The following is a 6873-nucleotide window of genomic DNA, read 5'->3' on the forward strand; positions in this document are numbered from 1 at the left end:
CTGATAGTAAGATGAAGGAGAGGCCAGCCATAAAACGAACCAAATAAACAAAAAGATTGATTATAAATATCAACATAACGTCTCAAAATCCTGACATTATTCTCTTAATTAATTTTAAACCTTAATTATCTTCCATACTCTACTGTTTATTACATTTTGCTTTTATTTTGTTTGCTGTAAAATGTTAATAATACATACACTTCTAAAAGTAAAGCAACATGGGAATTTGACATTAATATTTTGAAATTTTATGCTTTATATACGTTTTTACGTGTGGCGCTGCTCATCCTCTTCCTCGACTCGCCGTTACGCTCTGCTACCGCTACAGCTTCTCACCATCAGCAGAATGCTAATGCTAATTAGCATAGGCACTGACGACGGCAGACAAAAAACTTTCCAGTTACAGTAAGTTGTTTCTCCGCCATTAGTACATTTAGCATCAACTACCTGAGATTGATTGACAGCGATAAGACCCGCCCCCTGGCTCTGATTGGTTGGTTTTGGTTAATTTCTCTGCACGGAAATAATAGCTCAGGGAGGAGATCGATAAACGCTCATAATAAACTGGAACAACATGGTGAGTTTTGTGGAAGAACATTCTTTAGAAAGGTTACGTATCGCAGCTTTAATGGAAACACGTCAATTTTCAAAAAACTTTTGTTTTGTTGCTCGGATGAAATGGGTTTTTTGAGCCGTGTCAAGTTTGGTTTATTTTACAACACTGCAATGAAAACCCTTTTTTGCATTACGAGTCACATGATCAATAACAGGATGTTACTACTGGCAGAAACCACAAAGAAGAAGACCACAGGAAGTGGTAGGAGGATGATGTTTTTTAATGACTGCATGAACAAACTTATTCATGTTTGATTTAATTGGATTTCTCATTTAATGGAAACACGCCACTTGCGTGTTTCCATTTATCGACATTAGAAAGCACATTTGTAGCTGGTGTGAAGGTAAACCCGGCCCAGCAGACTTGCTCTCAGCAGATCTGCCATTAAATGTTAAATGTAAACAAAGTGCGGCTCTCTGTCAGCCAGCTAGTCCGGCTCTGGGGACGTGACTCCATGTCCCTGCAGAGACTCGTTTGAGGCTCTTTCATCAAGACATCATGGAGGTTTGGATTGTAAAAAGATGAATTTGTATTTATGAAAACATTCCCTTTCAGGTCAGCAAATTAGCCGGCGCTGCTTTTGGATCAGCTCAAAGAGAATGTGTCAGTGTGCTGTGGAAACGGTTCATGGTTCCCTGGCAGAGAGCAGCAGCGGGGCGCTCTGCCCATGCTGCCCATGCTTTTGACTCTGATCGGCGCCAGGGCAGATAGTGCTGCCGAGCCCACAGGATTTGCTCTGTGTGGTTAAACCGCCAACATCCACACAGATAATTCCCAGTGACCATTCTGACATGGACGCTCCCCCACAGCCCAGCATGTGGCAGCATTCTCATCAACAGAGTGGCGTCCCGCTGCACCAACTCAGCCATTATCTCATGGGGAAATCATTAGAAATACCTTCCTCAAGGAGCAGAAAATTATTTCCTTAACAATACTGAAGAGATAAGAGCGTGAAGGGAGAAAACGCAGCCAGTACCCCGAGCTCTCCACTGGAAGATAATGACTGAGAAGCTCATCAGTTCTGCTACATCCATATCTGTCCTGCCAGACTGCCAGATAACTGTGTTTCTTAACAAATCCCCAGTGCCATGTGTTGCACTCTAAACCCTCCCTTTGCGCTGTTCGGTTTGCTCCTGCCTTGGCTAAATTTAATTCTCAAGCTGGAGTTTTGACTGGGTCTTCTCTGGCTTCATGTCGCAGCTCAGACTGTGTGACATGGAAATTAATCAAAAAATAAATAAACTAAATAACTGCAGTTCACCAGGCCAGTAACCTGTTCATTCATCCAGCCACTGGGGGCGCTGTTATAAAACTGATTTGTATTTTTAGGTCTCAATACTTGATATGTAGCAGTGACTTGTTAATTTTACTGCTATAAACTGTTTTTACGTCTCATTTTGTCTGTTGCCACTTCTGCATCAAAGCTACATAGTGAAGTTTTGTGGTTTAGATCAAGTTTATTGTTTGGGTTGTTCATTCATCAGAAGCAGGTTTACCCCACAACATCAACAGAAACAGCAAAAACCCCAAGATACTGGCAACATAACTTGTTGACTGTTTCCTAGTCTGATGCATCTTCCTGCCATTTGAAAAAATAATTAATTTAGTTTTAGAAATAATTAAAACCATTTTTAAGTCTATAAGATGTTGTTCCACATCATTAAAAATGATCTGCAGATTTTCTGCCAAGGTGGAGCCGCAACAGTAAATGACTGTATCATCAGCATAGAGATTAAATTTAGCATCAGGTTCTACCCAGTGCATCCTCATAAATACTGAACTAAATGGGCTCAAAACTGAGCCCTGAGGGACGCCAGAATACATATTTATCATTGTAGAAAATCTACCATTGAAACTGCATTCTTTGAGAAATAATTAGTAAACCAGTCAACTTCTTGGTTTGATAAACCAACATTCAACGCAGAATGATCCACAGTATCAAAGCCATGAAACATGGAAATGGAAATAATTAATTTGTCTCAACCAACATCTGTCATAATCTTGAATCCCAAATCACAACAAAACAAGCAGTAATCCTCTATTTATACATATCAGAGTGTTTAAACAACACTTACATTTCCAGTTGCTTCTCTTTACCCATAAATTGGTAGTTTATGATGTAAATCTGTAATAAATGTGATTTATGCTTGTGGGGCTCGGCAGTATGGATGTGAAGTTTACCACAATGTTGAATGAAACAACAAAAGAGACGAGGAACTACTTATTACTTCTTTTTTAGGTAACTGCATGACAAAGCGATTATAGCCCCACAAAATCAAATCATGCTGTTGAGAAACATTCATATTAGCTCTGCGCCACATAAAGAAGGGTGAATTTTATGCACACAGGAACTGCATTCAGTTCAAAACTATCTTAAATTGTTTAACAAATGGCAGAGAAAATGGTGAAAATAATCTCACTATTAATTTGTAATCATCAAAATTCCTATTACAATTTATCACAATAAATAAGAAAACACTAATTACCCACCACTAAATGCTTCTTATTTGTATGATATTTGATATTTATGTAATATCTAGCATTGTGAATTATTTAGTGTATTGTGTAATCTATCCAGCAGCAACTGATGGAGGAAAACCCATTCAGTGTCATCTTCGACATTTCTCACTCAGATCTCTGCTGCTCATAAGGTTCCTTCAGAGCACTAAAAGATTGTCAGTTCAAAGTCTGAAAGTGCAGAAAAACCCGACTTTCCTTTTGAAAGAATGAAGCAGCAGCTTGTTGAGGTCGCGCTGCTGATCAAAGACTTACAGGTGAGACAAATCAGAAAAGTGTCTGGACTCTGGATGCTGTAAAGTGAAGTTTCCTTTCCGTTTGGGCTGCATCTCTTTGTTCCCGTGACTCCGAGTTCATCTCTGTAGGGCTGAATTTGTCAGCCGGTGACCGCCGTCACCCCGGTTTGTGCGGCTCTTAGTGCCTCGGCGCTGTCGGGTCAGCCGAGCCAGGAGCTCTCACAGAATCACAAACTAATTGCTTTATCTCAGCCTTTTGTCTAAAGGGTCAGAAATCGAGTTTGCTCGTCGGGCCGAGAGAGGGAATTATATATCGAAAGGGATAGGGGAAGAAAAATTCAATTTGCGCACAAGCCTTGTCAGAAGCGCTTACTCGGGTGGCTGTTAGGTGTCCAGATTAGAGGAGGGAGAGAAAGGGAGATAACGGCATTACAACACGAACAAACACGCTGTTGTCCAAAGGGCTATAGGCGACGAGACTAATCTAATGCTTGACACAGACGAGTCCCAGACAGAAATTGATGTTAACAGCAGTCTATTCACCTGCCACCAAGTCACCGAGTCGCTCGCCCCAGCCTGCGTGCAGGATCTAAACCCTACGGCCTAGTGAGACAAAAGAATAGAAAAACCACTTTAATCTGGATCTGTCTGCAGCAAACACATCCAAACAGCTTTATGAATGAATTACAAACATTTTGGACATTTTTGTAATTCTCTGCTGCTTCTAAAAACAGAAAAAGTGCTAAAATAAACCAGCCAGCTGTTTTTTGGCAATAAGTTAATGATTTTTGGTGTCTGGAAAATCAGACGTTTCAAAAACCTACTGAATGTAAAATCTAGGTCTGTTGCAATAAATCAATAAATCAAATGATAAATTAAAACAAGCTCAGTAACTTCCATTTGCATTATTTATCATTTTTCTCTCTTTCTACTAAAAATGATAAAAGTCTGCAGTCTGGTGTTTTGGTCTCAACTATCCGTTTTGTTCAAGGACAATTTTGTCTCCATAATCTGTTTTATTTGTTGTTTCTGTTTTGTTTATTTATTTTGGATATTTAAAATACCATTCAGTTCCAGCGTAAAATGTTCATGAGAATTTAAAATGTATTGATCTTTTGGAACATGTTCTGCATTATTACCATTATATTATTTGAAAAAGGTCTCAAAACAATATTATCACTTATCGCAATAATTTCTGGAACAATTTATCACAAATCAGCAGGAAGGCAAAGTTCTGCCCGTTACCTAGCAACCCCAGTGGAGCGCTGGTCGTTACTTAGCAACCTACGCAAATTTTCAGCACGTTTGTCAGCTGGTTTTAGCTACTATGCTTTATGCGCTGTACAACGTATTGATTGTGCAGGAGGCTCCACTTCTGCTTTTCAAAAATCTACAGTTGTATAACTGCTCATCTGCTTGCAGCCATTTTAACGTGCGAGTTTAGACGAAGAGTTGGGGAGCACGGCCAGCAGCAGAGGCTTTAAAACAGCTCATTGTTTTAAAGCAATGAGCTTTAAAACAACAAAGGCTGATTATTTGCAGAAGAATGTCATGAACATGTTTTGTTTAACCTGTCGACCTTTTCTAACCTGTTCAAGGACTCATATTGTAATAGTTCACTTTTAAAACTCCACACACACAAAGTCCCAGGAGGCTGGGTGGATAGAAAATGCAACTTGTCCCCTAGTTTGTAGTAATTTTTCATATTTGAGCCAAAGACATCAGACATGCTGCCTACTCGATAATTAATAAACCCCAAAGACTGTTCTTGGAGGATGAAGCAGCGTAACCACGCCGTGTTCCCACTGGATTCTTGTTAGGGAACAATGACATGAAACTCTGCCTTCACACATGCTTACTTTACCAGAAACACACAGTTATTCAGGAAACAGGGAAATCTCAGCCAAGAAACAAAGCAGAGGAAAAACAGAGAAGGAACCAGGAAATACAGAAAATATTCAGGAGTTGAGAAGTAATTTATATCACGTGAGCTTTTCTGGGAATGATGGATTCGGCACCCTACACAATAGTTGGGACAAAGTGTAGCTAATTTCTGTGGAACAAAGTAAACTGAAGCATTTTGTTAATTTTTACTTGGCTTTTTGTAGAAACCTTGAATTAATAATTCATAATTTGTTGTTTAATGTGTCACATAAAGATCCATCTTTGTGTTTATCTTCCTACGTATCCAGTGAGGAGGATTGTAACAGAGGTAAAAACAATGCAAACAAACAATAAAATACTAAATGATTAAAAAATTACGTTCCTCCAAGTCCAGGAATATCAATTCTTCTGGTAATCTGCAGGTTGAGCATCTGGAGCAGGATTCAGCAACTCCAGTTCTCCAGCACCACTTTCCTCAACTAAACATACATAGTTCCTACAAATCTGAACCGGACGTGATCCGCGCCATCTTGGTAGGCAAGCGCAAATCATAGACGACCCCTGGCATCCAGACCAACACAAAGAAACTCTGTGGGCGCTCTTGACCAATGTCTTGGAGGAAGATACATGAACAAAATGGCTGCTGTCGAGATGGTATGAGATGGAGAGGGAAAACATGTCAGACGATGTGGACAAGCTGCCTCTGATCTACTATGACATAATTAACTACTTAGTGAACATGAAAAGTGCATACAAATTCACAGACGTGTAAAATTACTGTTCAACGGTTTAAGGACGAATGAACTGTGTGAATATCGCGGTTCATAACATAGTGAATATCATCACCAGACTAGCAACAAACACTTTGGCAACACGTCAGTCTTAGCTAGCAAATAAAAGCAACATTAGCTAATGTAATACTGCTAATTCAGCAGTAAGTACTGCAGTAAATATCACTGATATTTATCACAGAGGTGGGAAGAAAACTCGTAGCTGAAATGAACTTATATTACTTATATCGTTTATAAGTTAGATAGGAACCATGTGAGAGCTAGTTCTAAGCTTGTGGCTTGTTTATTGTTGTCATAGCAACTCCATAGCAACTGCCATGACAATTAGTTATAGTACCTACCAAGATGGCTGTTCCCAGTATTGGATGCATCCATCCACATATGCTTATTAAATGTATGCACTAATAAATCTAAACTGTTTGTTGCTTCACTCGATGTTTGGAGATGTAAGGATGATTTAGACCAGGAGTCTCAAACTCCAGGCCTCCAGTCGCTGTCCTGCAGGTTTTAGAACGGGTACAAAACACTGGAATGAAATGGTTTAATTACCTCCTCCTGGTGTAGATCAGTTCTCCAGAGCCTTAATGATTTAATTATTAGATTCAGGTGGTGCAGCAGAGACTCATCTGAAGGTTGCAGGACAGCGGCCCTCCAGGACTGGAGTTTGACACCCCTGGTTTAGTCAAGCAGCGTCATCGGCACCTTTTCCTCGCAGTGACGTGTTTATTTAGAGCGAGGCCGAGGCGACAGACAGGACAACGGCTTTCAGCTTCCACAGCTTGTCCAAAAACCTGCTATTTCTGTGTAAATTACCACATCAAAGACCAGA

Source organism: Gambusia affinis, linkage group LG11, assembly GCF_019740435.1.
Source record: "Gambusia affinis linkage group LG11, SWU_Gaff_1.0, whole genome shotgun sequence".
NCBI classification, from domain to species: Eukaryota; Metazoa; Chordata; class Actinopteri; order Cyprinodontiformes; family Poeciliidae; genus Gambusia; species Gambusia affinis.